The following is a 16,602-nucleotide window of genomic DNA, read 5'->3' as shown; positions in this document are numbered from 1 at the left end:
TTTTTCAAGTATTAGAAATATTAAAAACATTTTCTAAAATCATTGTCAAACACACTGTAAGAATATATTTGAGAGTGTTTCTACTCAAAGTGTTTTCTTATGAAGCGTTTTTTAAAGAATTGTCTATAAAATGTTTTTCTAGGAAATACTAAAAGTGATTTTTCAACACTATAAGAGTGTGTTTGACAGTGATTATGAGAAGTGTTCTTAACATTTCTAACACTTTAAAATTTTTATTTTTCAAGTATTAGAAATGTTAGAAACATTTATCAGAATTACTATCAAACACATTCTAAGTGTTTTTTCAAATTTGTTAGTGTTTTCTAAATTTTGTCAAATACCTAATGTTTTTTCATAAACACTTTTTAAATTAAAAATGTTTCTTAAAATCAATATCAAACGGGCTCTAAGGCTCTGTTTGAAAAACATAAATCAATGTCAAATTCAATGCATTCTAACCAGGATCATTACATGGATCTAATGCTTTTCCACTAAATTGGCTTCATTGTGAAATGAAAATAAGAAACCAAAATAAAGAAGAACAAATCTCTGCAACCTAAATAGGATATAGCTAGACTGAAGCTCCTGTCTTCAAATTTAACTTCTCTAGGATTCATGAAACAGAAGTGTCGATATATATATATTTCTTCTGCATGGGGTCATTCTCATCTTTTCTGGAAGTTAAAAGCCCTGATTGAGTAGGCGAAGATGAATCCAAACAGCACAGTTATCCCAACTACAATGCCTGCAACAACTCCCACAAAGTCATTTCTATACCCAAAGTAGCTCCTTACGAAATCTTCTACTCTTTCCCCACTCTCAAGCCTCTCCTTTATGTCCCCAAATTGTGTGACAACCAATCCATACAAAGTCCAAGACACCGGACATGACCAGAAGTACCATTTCCACCACACTGGAATCCTCTGTCAAAGGGAAAAAAAAAGGGAGGAAACAAGTTAGTCCTTATGAATTGTGATCTCACCCGGGTAGAAATCGTTTGTACTTACTGTGTGAGGAATGATGAATCCCGAGAAGAGGTTCCATAATCCATAGAAAGCAGAGGAAACTATGCCGGAGATGTGTTGGTTAGGAGTAATGGCTACTGCCATCATCCCATAGAATGTGAAGTATAAGAAGGTGAAGTACATGAAGAAAAGATACCAGAAGAATTTAGTGACTGTCCACTCAAACCCAACCATGGCATATACTATAAGTCCAAAGATGATGGTTTGGATGAATATGTGTGGGAGCTCAATCATAACCTGCAGAGAAATGGGGATTTGGTCAGGGTCATTTCCTGTTCTGAAAGTCTGGAAAAGAAGCCTTTCTTCTTATTGCTTACCTGTCCAAAGGCATATGGGAAAGCTGAATACATTCCAGCTGCTCTTTCTCTGTAAAAGACTGTTCTCTCAATGGCTACAACTGCCTGTACAGAGAAAGCATTTTGTATCCCAATGAAGATAACTGAAACATACATAGAACCCATTGCATTGAAGAGATCCTGTTGCCTTTTCCTACAACTCCCAAAATTATAATCAAATTAGGACTGGAGATTAGAAACTATTCACTATCCTATCATAGGTATTAGTTTCCAATTTGGAAATTACCTTTTGGAGCCAGAATCCCAGAATATTGTCCCAAACATTAAAGCTATGAAGGTTGTGAAGAACAATCTCACGGCAGTGTATGCTGGGTTTCTCCAATATGACCAGTGCTGTTTCCATAGGCAAGCCAAACATTGTGTGAAGAAAGATTGTGAATATTGAGTTGAGAAGTAAAGGTCTTTTGACCCTGGAGGGGGTGAACTCAGTTCCTTGATCAGTGCCTTGTTTCTCCTGATGCATTCACAGTAGAGTGTTAATATCTAAACTGCCTAAGTAAGGCAGATCTTCAAGAATGTTGTCATTCTTCCCCTTGGTTTCAGCCTATTTCAAAACTTTAGAGCTCTGTTCCAACCATGACCAATTTTGAAATAGGCTTGAGAGTTTGATCCTCCTACCTATACAGTTCAGAGTTCTTGTATTCTTCAGTGAAGTTCACTCCTAGAGCTGCCTCTTGTGCTGCCGAAGTCAACTCTAACATCCAAGTTGATGGGTTATAGCCATCTTTAATCTTACTAATTCCATTAATTCCCTTCATGATAAGATCCAAAACCATATAAGGAGAAAGTATAGGAAATGAAACCGTCATAGTATGAAACATGTCCCTGTTAGCCTCACCTCAAAGTACTTGATCAGATGGGAAGAATGGTGACCTATTGGGCCTGTGTAAATTTCTTCACCTCCCCGTTTCAAGAGAAGTAGCTGCAATTTGAAATTGAAATACTTAGTCATTTCATTAAACTTGGAAATGAAAGGAGATAATTTGTTTTTTTTTTTAATCCTATAAAAGGACATCTCACCTCATCAAAGGCATCAAATATATCTATGCTTGGCTGGTGGATGGTGCACACTACAGTTCTTCCTGTGTCCACTGTGTTCCTCACTGTTCTCATCACTATTGCTGCTGCCCTGGCATCAAGCCCAGATGTTGGCTCATCCATGAATATTATAGATGGGTTGGCAACAAGCTCAACTGCAATGGTCAGTCTCTTGCGCTGCTCTGTTGACAGACCATTTTCACTGGGCAATCCAACAAGTGCTTCCCTCAATGAGTTTAGTTCCACAAGCTCCATAACCTCCTCAATGAACATCTGCAACCAATTAGTTGGAATACAAGTCAGTATCATCTGATATGCTTAAATTGAACTTCATCTTTTGTATTCTGAATATTTTGTCTTAGTTCCCTAGGCCCTTTATCAATTAGAATGTGAACCTTCCTGGTTGCCGAATCGACTTCAGAAGGTAACCGAAGCCATGCAGAATAAATCAAGGACTCATAGACTGTAACGTGAGGAGAGTGGATATCAGTTTGCTCACAATATCCCAACACACGAGCAAAAGTTTACTGTTTCTTTGGGTACCCGGACACTTTGATAATTCCTTCAATATATCCACTGGTTTTTCTTCCAGCCAATACATCCATCAGAGTGGTTTTTCCAGCACCGGTAACACCCATTAGGGCTGTAAGGATTCCTGGCCTGAATGAACCGCTCACGCCTTTCAGAAGTTCCAATCTGTCCTCAGTGACGCCTTGTGCTTTCATTTCCTGCATAGTATCAATCATCAAATAATCCAGAAAACGTGACGATTAGTTGGTTCTTTAGTATGAAAAATCCCCTACAGTCTAGACCAAAAACATAGTTTCTTGATTAAAACTCAGAAAAGGTACCTGTGGCATGTCCACTGCATATCTGATTTCATCAAAAGAGATAGACAGAGGTTCGAAAGGAAGAACCATTCCCCTTTTCCTGCGCTGGTCAGCTTCAGTAATGGAGCCCACTCTTTGTTGAAAAAATTTGGATACAATGGAGAAAGGAAATACTCTCACACACTCACTTTGATACAATAAAACTCTCTTAGATACAAAATAAGAACAAGAAGAAGAATAACACAAGAAATGCTCAAACAAGTTCTTGGAACTTTGTCCAAAGACTCTATTTCCTCCCACCTCTAGAAATCTTTTGGGAACTAAATGGAAATAGTCTTGGGATTGATCAAGCCTTTTCACTTTTCTGCATGAGATTTCAAAAAGAATAAAAGTTATATATATAACACTCTTAGGGTTGAAAAAAGGTTACAAGGATGAGAAAAAACTCATTGTCTTCCTCAATCTCTTCATCTTTGTAACATTCAAAATTAAATCATATGTTTAATTCACACATTAAACATGATTTAATCTCAAATGTGTAACTCTCTTACACTTAACCTCTTAAGTTTATAAAGTTACAAAGATGAGAAGACTCATTGTCTTCCTCAACCTCTTCATCTTTGTAACATTCAAAATTAAATCATATGTTTAATTCACACATTAAACATGATTTAATCTCAAATGTGTAACTCTCTTACACTTAATTTTCCAAAAGTTATTTTCAAAAGTGTAACTCTTCTTACACTTTATTTTTTAACCAACAATATATATATATATATATATATATTTATATAAATATAACAATCCCCCACTTGGTTAAAAATAAACATAAACCCTTATAACCTTAATAGTGAAAATGCATAAAATAAAATATCTTTCGATTTGAATTTTACCTTAGTGTAATTGTCACAAAGCTCCGTTGAAATCCCAGGTTGCTTGTAGCATTGAACCAGTTATTCCTTGTAACGAAACCGGTAACAACACACACACTTCCACTAACCACACGAGTGCCCATTATTTTCTTGCTTAGCACTTTTATGGCCATGTGCTCAATCCATTCATGAACTTTCTTGAAAGAAACTCCAACTCTCATGAGAGGCGGCACCACCCCTAAGTTCACATAGGTGAAATTCTTCCAGCATCCTTGTTACCTTTAAGATGCTTGTCACACATAGACTGAATTTCATTAAAAGCTTTAAGCTTAACCCTCCAACGGTAACAACCAGCATTAATCATCACAGATGGAACTCACATGTTCTAATGTTGCCACAACCCACTTGTCAATGACTTGTTTTTACCCATTGAACTTAAGACTAGTCATTTCGTAGTATTAAGTTGGGTTACCATCATTGGTGAGTTTTATTTAAGGAGTTTTAGTCCCATCCCTCTAGATGTTATCCTTACTAAATCTCTTGTAAGAGGTTTAGTAAAAGGATCCGCCAAGTTTCCACTTGACCTCACAAATGAGATTGAGATGATTCCATTTTGAATCAATTGTCTTACATACTCATGTCTAATGCTTATATGTCTAGACTTCCCATTGTACACTCCACTGTACGCACGAGCTAGAGTGGCTTGACTGTCACAATGTATCGACACTGTTGACACATTATTTGCAGTAAAAGGGATGTCCATCATGAGATCCCTAAGCCACTCAGCTTCTTTTCCAGTTGCAGCTAGAGCTATAAACTCTGCCTCCATGGTTGAGTGTGATATACAAGTCTGTTTCTTGGATCCCCAAGAGACAGCCCCACCACCAAGTGTAAACACCCAACCTGTGGTAGATAAATTATCTCCCACACTCGATATCCAGCTTGCATCTGAATAACCTTCAATTATAGCAGGAAACTTTGAATATTGGAGGCTTAGTTCTTTGGTATTCTTTAGGTAACCAAGAACTCTACCAATAGCTTTCCAATGTTCCACGCTTGGATTGCTAGTAAACCTACTTAGTTTACTAACTGAAAATGAAATGTCAGCCCTAGTACACTGAGCAGCATACATAAGACTTCCAATTGCACTTGCATACTCAAGTTGAGCCACTGATCTACCATCATTCTTTTCAAGTTTTATACTTGAATCAAATGGAGTATTAGCATCTTTAATCTTGAGATGACTAAATTTGCTAACTACTTTCTCAATATAGTGGGTTTGGTTCAAAGCATAACCCCCACTATTTCTTTTCACTTTGATACCCAATATAGTATCAACTTCTCCAAGATCTTTCATCTTGAAGGTTGAGGATAGAAACCTTTTCGTTTCTATTATTCCTCTCATGTCATCACTCAAGATTAACATGTCATCCACATATAGACATATTATGACCATATAGTCATCACAAGTCTTAGAATATAAGCACTTATCCACATTGTTGTGTCTAAATCCATCCGAAAGAATAGCATGATCAAATTTTTCGTGCCATTGTTTGGGAGCTTGTTTTAAACCATATAATGATTTGACAAGCTTACACACTTTGTTTTCATTCCCCAGTAGAACAAAACCTTCCGGTTGTTCCATGTAGACCTCCTCATTGAGATCCCCATTCAAGAATGCCGTTTTGACATCCATTTGATGAACGAATAGATTATGAATTGATGCCAAAGCAAACAATATCCTAATCGATGTTGTTCTAGCCACCGGCGCATAGGTATCAAAATAATCAATACCTTCTCTTTGTTTAAACCCCTTAGCTACTAATCTAGCCTTAAAGGTTTGAATCATGCCATCGGTGTGATATTTCCTTCGAAATACCCACTTGCACCCTATTGGTTTAGATCCTGGTGGAAGGTCTACCAATTCCCATGTTTGGTTGGACATAATTGAATCCATTTCATCATTGATAGCCTCTTTCCAAAAAGCAACATCTCTAGAAGCCATAGCTTCTTTGTATGTTTTGTGATCTTCCTCTATTTGAAGTACTATAGGAATTTTTCTTGTAATATATTCTCTATTTCCTTCTACTAAGTAAAAGGAAATTCTTTGAGAGTCAATCTCATCCGATCCCAACACTTTCTCTTTTCTAGCTCTTTGGCTTTTCCGAGGCACAATGGGTTGCTCAACAACCTTTGAAGGTGTCTCCTCTTGAGACTCTCCAACACTAGTAGGTACTTGAGAATTGCTATCACTCAACAAATTCTCAAAGAACTCTACCTCTCTTGATTCAATTATCACATTAGACTCCAAGTCTAATAGCCTATAAGCTTTGCTATTTGAGGCATAGCCTACAAATGCACACTTAATGGCTCTTGGACCCAATTTTGTTTTATTTGGATCCGTTTTCTTGCAATAAGCAAGACACCCCCACACTTTGAAGTAACCTATATTAGGCTTCCTTCCTTTCCATAACTCATATGAAGATATCTCATTTTTCTTCATAGGAATTCTATTCAAAATATAGCAAGCAGTCAACAAAGCTTCACCTCACAAATTGAAATTCAATTTAGCATGCAATAACATAGCATTCACCATTTCCAAAAATGTTCTATTCTTTCTCTCCGCTATGCCATTGTGTTGAGGTGTATAGGGTGCGGTGCACTCATGTATTATGCCATATTCTTCACAAAAAGAATTGAATTCACTAGAGAAATATTCACCACCTCTATCACTTCTAAGCACCTTAATATTTTTTCCTAGTTGATTTTCAACTTCGGCTTTGTAAACTTTAAAGGCATTGAAAGTTTCACTTTTGTTTTTCAACAAAAACACATAGGTAAATCTAGAACAATCATCTATGAATGTAAGAAAATACCTATTTCTACCTCTTGTTAACATGCCATTAAGTTCACAAAGATCACTATGTATTAAATCAAGCAAATTAGATGATCTCTCAACACTATGAAAAGGCTTTTTAATCATCTTTGATTTAATACATATTTCACACTTTTCAAATTTCTTGGTATCACAAGCAATCAAACCACATTTCACAATCCTTTTAATAGTGCTTAAACCAACATGTGCAAGCCTATTATGCCACAAAATTAAAGAATTTGAATCACACATATAAGCGGAAGTAGACGTCATTTTATTGATATTGTCATTGGTACTAAGTTTGATCATCCCATCACAAGAATACCCCTTTCCCACAAAGTTCCCCGATTTGGTTAAAATTAGCTTACCGGATTCAAACACCGCTTTGATACCCGGTTTGCCAAGCAAATCCCCACTAACCAAATTTTTTTTCATATCGGGGACATATAATACATTTTTAAGGGTAACCTTTTTGCCGGAGGTAAAAACAACTTCAATAGTGCCCTTGCCAAGCACCTTGGATTTTCCTTCATTGCCCATTTGAACCTCTTGATCTCCCTTTGCATCTTCAAAGGTCTTGAAAAGAGATTTGTCATAGGTAACATGAACTGTGGCACAAGTATCATACCACCATCCTTGCACCTTTCCTTGGACAACGCACACATCGCTTAGTGTTGCAATGATCTCCTCATCAATTGCATTCACCACAACCCCTTTTTGGTCCTTTCGGAACCTACACTCCCTAGCATAATGCCCGGGTTTTCCACATACAAAACAAGGACCTTTCTTGCCCTTAAATTGCTCTTGATTTTTCTTGGGGCTCATATAATTTCCGGAATTCTTTTTGTTGTTGTTATTTTTACCTCTAGTATGATTGGCCTTTGAAATCGCATTGGCTTTGTTAGTCCCACCATTGGACTCTTCCACCATTTTGTCTCTTGATCTCGATTCTTCCTTAATGCGAAGATGTTTTTGAATCTCTTCCAAGGAGTAATCTTCACTCTTGTGGAGAATCCTCTTCCGGTAACCTTTCCAACTTGATGGTAATTTAGCCACAATAGCACCAACTTGGAAGGCCTCCGGAAGTTCAATTTTGAGAACTTTCAACTTATTCACAATTACTTGCAACTCATGAATTTGTGGTAAGAGAGGCTTTTCATCAAAAAATTTGAAATCTATGTATTGAGAAATAAGAAACTTTTTGGTACCTTCTTCCTCGGCTTTGTACTTGTTTTCAAGAGCCTCCCAAATCTCCCTCGCGGAATTGGTGTTGGTGTAGAGATCATATAGCCTATCAGATAAGGCGTTCAAAATATGACCCCTACATATGAGCTCATCCTCCTCCCTCTTCTTCCTTGCCGCCACCACTTGAGGTGTGTCATTTTCCTTTGGTTCTGGTAATGGTGCCAAGGTAGGATCAAGGATGTAGAAAATCTTGAGTGCTGTGAGAAGGAATCTCACCTTGTCTTGCCACCTAGTGAAGTTGGAACCATCAAAACGATCCAACCTCACAAGGTCTTGGTTCATAATCTTGATAGTCTCTCCCTCCATTGAGAATAGAGTCTTTGATTGTTGAAAAAATTTGGATACAATGGAGAAAGGAAACACTCTCACACACTCACTTTGATACAATAAAACTCTCTTAGATACAAAATAAGAACAAGAAGAAGAATAACACAAGAAAGGCTCAAACAAGTTCTTGGAACTTTGTCCAAAGACTCTATTTCCTCCCACCTCTAGAAATCTTTTGGGAACTAAATGGAAATAGTCTTGGGATTGATCAAGCCTTTTCACTTTTCTGCATGAGATTTCAAAAAGAAGAAAAGTCATATATATATCACTCTTAGGGTTGAAAAAAGGTTACAAGGATGAGAAAAAACTCATTGTCTTCCTCAATCTCTTCATCTTTGTAACATTCAAAATTAAATCATATGTTTAATTCACACATTAAACATGATTTAATCTCAAATGTGTAACTCTCTTACACTTAACCTCTTAAGTTTATAAAGTTACAAAGATGAGAAGACTCATTGTCTTCCTCAACCTCTTCATCTTTGTAACATTCAAAATTAAATCATATGTTTAATTCACACATTAAACATGATTTAATCTCAAATGTGTAACTCTCTTACACTTAATTTTCCAAAAGTTATTTTCAAAAGTGTAACTCTTCTTACACTTTATTTTTTAACCAACAATATATATATATATTTATATAAATATAACACTCTTGCAGACAATGACCTGGATGATCCACTTTGAATTCTTGCTCCCGTTTCTGTATTGTTTATCAAATTGTATATGTTATGGGCATAAACATATAAATGTGACGTTAATGACCAACCAGCAGAGCTCTTCCCACCTGGTGACAGCTCATTCAACTCTCCTGTTCTGTTAGCTTGTTTCTCAGTTAAGGTCTCCTTGGATAGAATTGGTTGAGGCTTCCCAAATGCCAATACCAGTGTGGTTCTGTGAAAGCCCCACGAGCTTTCAAGACTAGTACTCCTAATGATTCTGTTGAGTTAGCCGGAACCTGTAACATAAAAAATTGAATGAAGTTTTAGCAGATAATGATCAGAACAATTTTCCCTTGTTCATCATGAAATTGAAGCTTACATGTCTCCAGCTGTTCCCAAGGAATTCATTCACACTTATGGCATTCTGCCCATACATCAAAGGTGAGACCCAATAACCCCATTCCCACCATGGCTTCACATCATCTGAGAGGGAAGAAAATTGATTTTCACATGTGAGTACAAGTTATATTGCCATGAAGAAAGAAAAAAAAAACTGTTATTTGAATTGAACTCCAATTTTCCTTCTGTTTACACCTTTTGACAAGACAAATCCACCCAAAACCACTACTAGAAGTAATGGAAATGAGCCAAATGTGCTTGCAACTATGATGTTCCTTCCCAATGCCGCCATCAACCGAAGAAGTCCTGAAGCCATCTGGTGAATGCATAGCAGTAGCAAATATTGCTTGAAGAACCTGCCATTTAGAACTTTGAATAAGTCAGGATACTAAATTTTTTAAACAAGTTGGATTCTGATTTCCCATTTTGGGGGGTTACCTTTCTATGTTTGGATCAAAGCCTATGACATAATAAGTCATGATCACCCAGGCGCCAACTTCAGCAAATGCGATTGGCATCTTGAGGATCCATTTAGATAGAGAGTATGCCCAGGAGGGAAAGAAGAGAAGGCCCCTTTGCTTGTAAAAGACTGGAAGTTGGAAGATGGTCATGGGAAGCTCTGTTAATCCATTGAACATAATCCTCAAGACTGCAAAGAAAAGGGCACCCATGAAAATCCCCCCATCTTCTACTGTATTTCGCGACATCTCAGTTCGGAGAAACAATGTCATGCTTATAAAAGCCACAATAATAAGCTGAAAACGAAGAAAAAAAAGAATTACAGTTCTCAAAATGATTCTGAATTTTCACAGTTCATTTAAATCGTCAGAACTGAAAGTTTAGTGCATCAATTCTACTTACTTGGATCATTTTGAAAATATAGACAAATGAATTCCTCTTCATAATCAAGAATTCCCTGGATGTGCAAGCTCTCAACAGTTCTCTCTTGCTAATACCATATTTTTTGGTTGTCAAAGCAGCAGGGTGGCCTTTGGTCTTATCGAATGGCACAGCAAGCTCATCACCTAGTTTCTGACCAATATGAAATGATTGAAAGGCTTCAGCGAATTCCTTGACAGTAACATAGCTATAAGGCTCGTCCTTACGCGCCCAGTACTGCTCTTGATCCTTCCTTGATGTCACCTATGGTGCAATGCCAAAAGAAAATGGTAAGCCCATTGAGCTTTAAAGATCAGGAATGGATATGAGAAGAAAATGTGATTCGAGTATTAGAATTACTTCTTGTAAGAAGTCAGCCACTCCTTTCCTTTCTGGACATTTGAAGCCCATGTATCCAAAGAACTCGAGCACATTTTCACAGGGACCTTGATACACAATTTTTCCATCAGAGAGGAGAATTATATCATCAAATAGGTTGTATGTTTCTGGTGCTGGTTGGAGGAGAGAGATAAGAGCAGTTCCATTAAGCATATGGATGGACTGCCTGAGTGAATTTACAATCTGAAAAGCTGTTGAACTATCCAAACCAGTTGATATCTCATCCATGAAAAGTGCTCTGGCTGGTCCAACCAGTATCTCCCCTGTATCAAGCAAATGTAGCTCCTTGTTTTAGCTTTTTTTCAGATTCAAATTCACTGATCATAGGTAAAATGTCTAGAAAAATTTGGGATTCAGTTGAAAAGACGCAAAGATATGGTGTGTCACTTCCGTTGGAATAAATAAGATGTTTTATGCTTATCACCTGTTGTGAGTCGCTTTTTTTGTCCGCCGGATATGCCTCGTTTCATTACATCCCCCACCAATGTATCAGCGCAGATTTCAAGTCCTAGAATCTTCTAAGTTTTCAAAACAGAAACAGAAAATTTTCAGATTTTTGTCATCTTTGAAAACATTTTCAGTATTCTGCATGTATTCAAAATTGGTACCTTGAGCATATATTCTGTGACTACACTGGTCTTCTGCCCTTCTAGTGCTGCAGCCTATGGATGAAAACATATTCCCTACACCAATTATTAAGGATTGCAGGCAAGAAAATATCAAAAAGAAAATATGATGATGATTAAAATTTTAGTTCTAGCTGTGTTTTCTCAGCACCTTCATGTAGATATCAATATCAGGATCAGGCTTAATGTTTGCAGCCTTCTCTCTTCTTGATAATTCTGCTAACATATCTGCAAAATATCCAAATTTGAAACAAATTCATTCCCATCCACTGGAATTCTTTCAACCGAGCACAATAAGTAAAACTTCATGGCATTGAAACTGACCGGAAAGGCCTCCACCCCCCTGACATCTAGCTGAAAAATCCAATGTTTCTCGCACTGTCATTTCTCCAGCATGAAGATCATATTGACTTGTATAAGCTGAAGTCCTCTGTGGAACAAACTCATCCATTCCATGGCCATTGTAGGTAACTCGGCCCGAAACCTGAAATCTCATAAGTATCAATATCTTGTCACAGACTGAAAAAGTTCCCAAAAATTAGTAGAGATTGGAATGAGTTCTTCTTACTTTCAGATCTGAACCAAGTCTTCCTGCCAAAGCTAATAACAGTGTAGTCTTCCCAGAGCTTGGAGGTCCTAGAAGCAAAGCCATTCTACGAAAACGGGATCAAACCTATGAAAAATGTACTGGTTGGAGTGTCAATAATGAACAATTCTGATTTATTCCATGATTCTCACCTGCGAGGTTTGATGATTCCACTAACATCATGGAGGATTGAGAAGGGTTTCTTTCTACTAGGAAGAATGTGAAGATAATTCAAGAACCCCTTCAGAAAGAAATTATCTTTGGTGAGTCTGATTTGCAAATAAAAAGGTGGAAAGCATAAGAATTATATACATAAATCTGTATGGTCTGGAAGATGAACTACCTCCAAAATATTTGCTGAGATGTTGAATATAGTGGGTAATGCTCTGCTTCCAACATAAGCCTCTGCATCAACTGTTAAGTGCTCGAATCGAACTTCAACCGTTGGACTATCAAGTCCAACTCTGTTTGAAAAAGCAAAAACAAGCATACCAAGGATTAAAATTTTCTAATTCATACAACTCTAAAACAGGGGACTGACAACATAGACACAATACTCAAGAATTTGAAACAATATGATTATCTGAGAACTAAAAAGATTTGAAAATTATTATTTTGATGAAAATTACCGATCAATCCGCTCCTTGAGCTTCAACAAGAACTTCTCGTTATCATGCCCATCGATCTTCACAAGCCGCTGGATCAGATTCTTCCTCTCTCGCAACCCAAGGCTCTTTATATCAATTTCCCTTGCCTGGCCCTTTTCTTCAGTGAGGATGCCTCTCTGTATACGAAGGAATGTAGGCAGTTTCTCGAGAGCAGCCCATTTCAGGGCTTCTTCATCATCTTCTTCCCGAGACGACCTCGAGAAAACTTCCACAGAGCTGTTCCTGAGTATGTTAGAAGCAGTAATACGTACACTAGTTACTCTGCTAATATCACTACTCTCCATTGGCACCAACCTATTCCACAGTACAGACTGTTTGGTTAATGAATTCTAGTGCTGATGGAACTCAAATCACTCAAATATGAATATCTTCTCTCTCAAAAATTCTCTCTGATTCCATTTTTCCTTTCTGTTCCTCAGGTGGAGGACTTGTGAGAAAAATTAACTCTGTGTTTGAGGAGTTTGCAGCTAGATAGGCCTATATATATAGTAGTAAACATTTCATAAATAGTTTTCTTTTTTTATAATCCAGTGATGAAAGAAACACAGAGAATGTCTAAAATATTGAAGGTGATGTGTACAGAAGAGAAAATTGAGTACTGAAGCTATTTTTGAATGGGCAGTGGACTTTGAACTACAAATCCGAAACAATCAATTCAGTTCATCCTGGAATATCATTTACCCTCAATTTGATTCAAACTTCTTAGCCAAACCCAAATTAGTAAGAGCTAAAAGGAAAATTCAGAGCTATTGTAGACCCCCCGAGGAGCTAGGAGGGGGGCGGGGGGGCTTTTCTTTTATTATTTCTTTGCTGTTTTTGGGACGGCTCTCAAGTGGGCTGCTCTCAGGCGGCTGGAGGGGATGGTGGGTAGCGACCAGATGGGACGTGTGGCAGGAAGCAAGCAGTGGCTTGCTGAGGAAGACACAAAACAGAAGGAAGAAAAAGGAGAGTGAGAGCTGGAGGAGGGGGGAGACAGATGAAAAAGGGGGAAGGACTCTTTTACTCGGGAAAAAAATTTCTGCTTGAGAGGATTCACGCAGGTTTAGCATTCTTACGTCTTAAGTCTCTCCATTATTACCGTTTTGCTATATTTTTTTGCTGATATCCGAATACCTGCTTTGATCATCTAAGATGTTAAACTCACTTTTCATGGTTACTTGTCGAGTCTCTGTTCTTCTTCTAAGTGTACCGTATGATGGTTGCGCTACTTATTCATGTGTTAGGATCCCCCACTAGCTTCTTTTGAAAGCTTCTTAATCTTCATTAAAATAGGTTTTGGAGTTAAAGGCATCATCCTCTCTCCCGCATGCTCTGTTTCTTCATTATATTTTCCTCTGTTTCTGTTCTCTTTCTTTCTTTGAGTGTTGGGCATCTCGTTTGAGTTTGGCTGTCTGGATTGGGGTGTTCTTTGAGGGGGGTCTCTACGTCAGAATCTTTGGGATATTGCCACGTTTCCTATTGGACAAGTTGAAAGCCAACAAGTTAAAGGCACTGAGAAGGCGTCAATAACTTTGAGCAGGTTCTTTATGACCTTCCTGTGGATTTTGTGTCTTCCGTAATCCATGAAATGAAAATCATATTTGAAGAATATTCGGATTGTTAGTATGGTGTCATTGCTTGCAACTCCCACTGATGTTATGGTCGATGTTGGTATTGGAGCTTCTCTGAATGTCCTCACCAAAGGTGACCGAGCATTAGGAAGTGCTCATATGCCGAATTGCACCACGCCTGATGGAGATATTGACTGGGACAGCTTTTGTGTTAGTCTATGGGGTCCCGTACCTATTAGCTCACTTCCAGATGCAACAACGGAACCTCCTCGGCAAGGTAGCAGAGAGCTATTACTTGACAGCGGCATCAATGGGGTTGAGAGCAATTGAAAATCTGAAGAACAACCCATCAAGGTTGATGTGCTGGTGCCCCCTGCAGTCAAGTTTGCAGTAGTGAAAGCGAAGCCTACTGTGAGTGCTCCCCAGGAGATTGCATAATTTATATTAAAGAGTACAGTAAGTTCCCATACAAAATATTAGTTTTCTTCAAAGTTACCTATTCACTTTTTTGACTTTGATTCTTTATTAAAGTTGATGCTGACATATAAATAAATTTTTGTTGATAAAAGGGCATCAACACTCTCAAACTTACCCAAAGCCATATGTTACATGTCATATAAATGAAAAAAGGCCCGGTTTTCACTAACCCAAATCCATATGTCATTTTATTTATTTATTACTATTATTATCTTCTTCACCTTTTGATGCCAAAATTTAATTTTAAAAACTTTAATCTTCAAATAATTTTCCTAAACTCCAATTTCTTCTAAATTTAAATTTAAATTCCCAATTTTTGATTTTCACACCAGTTTATTTAATCATTGTCATTTTATTCATTTATTTATTTGTTTATTTTTAAAATTCAATCTTTAAACAAATTCTTTAAAATTCCGAATTTAATTTTCAATTTCGAAAATTCCAATATTTCCATTCATTTATTTAATCATTATTTTCGTCCTTATTATTATTATTCCATTTATTTATTTATTTATTTTAAAATTTCATTTTTTTAACATTTTTTTCAAAATTCCAATTTCCAAACTTAATTTCCGATTTCCAAAATTCTAATTTCTTTCTAATTTAATATTCAAAATTCCAACTCTTAAATTTAATTCCCAAAATCCCGATATTCAAACAAATTCCAAGAATCCAATCTTCACTCGAATAATTTTAATTCTATTTCGGTTCCTAAATAATCTTCGGATATCTTTGATTTTACATAAGTAATAATGAATTCTTCATAATTCTAAAACACGAAATTTGGGGGACTAGTTCATGAACAATAAATTGGGCTTTGGTGAGGGCCCCATGTTTGATCCTTATTGACTGTCAACTGTTGTGCTTAATATATTTTGCTTGATTTTCATTTTGCACTCCGATATGCATGAGCTATAATTTGTATTCGTTAATTGTGTACTAACCTCACTTTTTGATAAGCGCATTGTGGCTCGTCACCCAAGTACGTATCTATTCCCATTCCGGTATTTCCATATACATGTTTTGATTCTCCTATGTGCATGATAGTTCCGGGTATTCATTGTTTTCCTCATCAATTGTCATGATTGCTTCATTTTATTAGTAGAGACCCGACTTTAGGGGCTTAGAGGGGTGCTACGGTCTTTACTGTACCTTCCCGATAAGTAACCTGACCCCCGAACTCGATCCGGTTTTTCACAGACCACCTTTCCCAAAACAAGGAGTCACACTTAGGGTTTTTCTTTCTTATTTTGTTTACCCTTTAAAAAATAAAATAAAAATAAGTGGCGACTCCAAGTCATTTTTCTTAATCAAATTAAAAATCAATTTTTCAAATAAAAATCGAACTCGCCATCGAGTGGGAAACGCATTGAGCCGAAATGCGGGATCCACAGCTATATATATATATTCTAAGTAAGAAGAACAATGGTGGTTTTTTTCCCAACTCCAAGAATAAAACCACACTTGGGAATGAAGTCAAACCTTGGCTAAGCTGATGATCTCTTCAATATGGACCTGGAAGGAGCAAGACAAATTCCTCATCTATCTGACCAGTTCAAAGCTCTGCTGATGCCAATCCTATTCTATAAACAAAAATGTCACTTTCTCCTTGAACAAGATGCATTTTCTTGGAGAGCAAACAAAAGAATACATAGGTTAAGAGAGATTTCAGCTGACGGCAGCCACAGCTCAATTCAATTTCTTAGGAAAGGAGTTTGTTTTGACAATTTGATGTTGCCATATAACAGTTTCGATAGGCCAAATAATATACCAAACCCTTGTTTG

The 16,602-nt window shown here is 37.1% G+C and overlaps 1 pseudogene; it reads right to left on the bottom strand.

Moving 5' to 3' along the window:
• Positions 1 to 417: 417 nt before the first annotated feature.
• On the bottom strand, positions 418 to 13,529 carry LOC100242425 (pleiotropic drug resistance protein 1-like; annotated as a pseudogene).
• Positions 13,530 to 16,602: the final 3,073 nt, after the last annotated feature.

This window comes from Vitis vinifera, chromosome 4 (assembly GCF_030704535.1).
Source record: "Vitis vinifera cultivar Pinot Noir 40024 chromosome 4, ASM3070453v1".
NCBI lineage: Eukaryota > Viridiplantae > Streptophyta > Magnoliopsida > Vitales > Vitaceae > Vitis > Vitis vinifera.
This window is presented reverse-complemented; position numbering and strand designations above follow the sequence as displayed.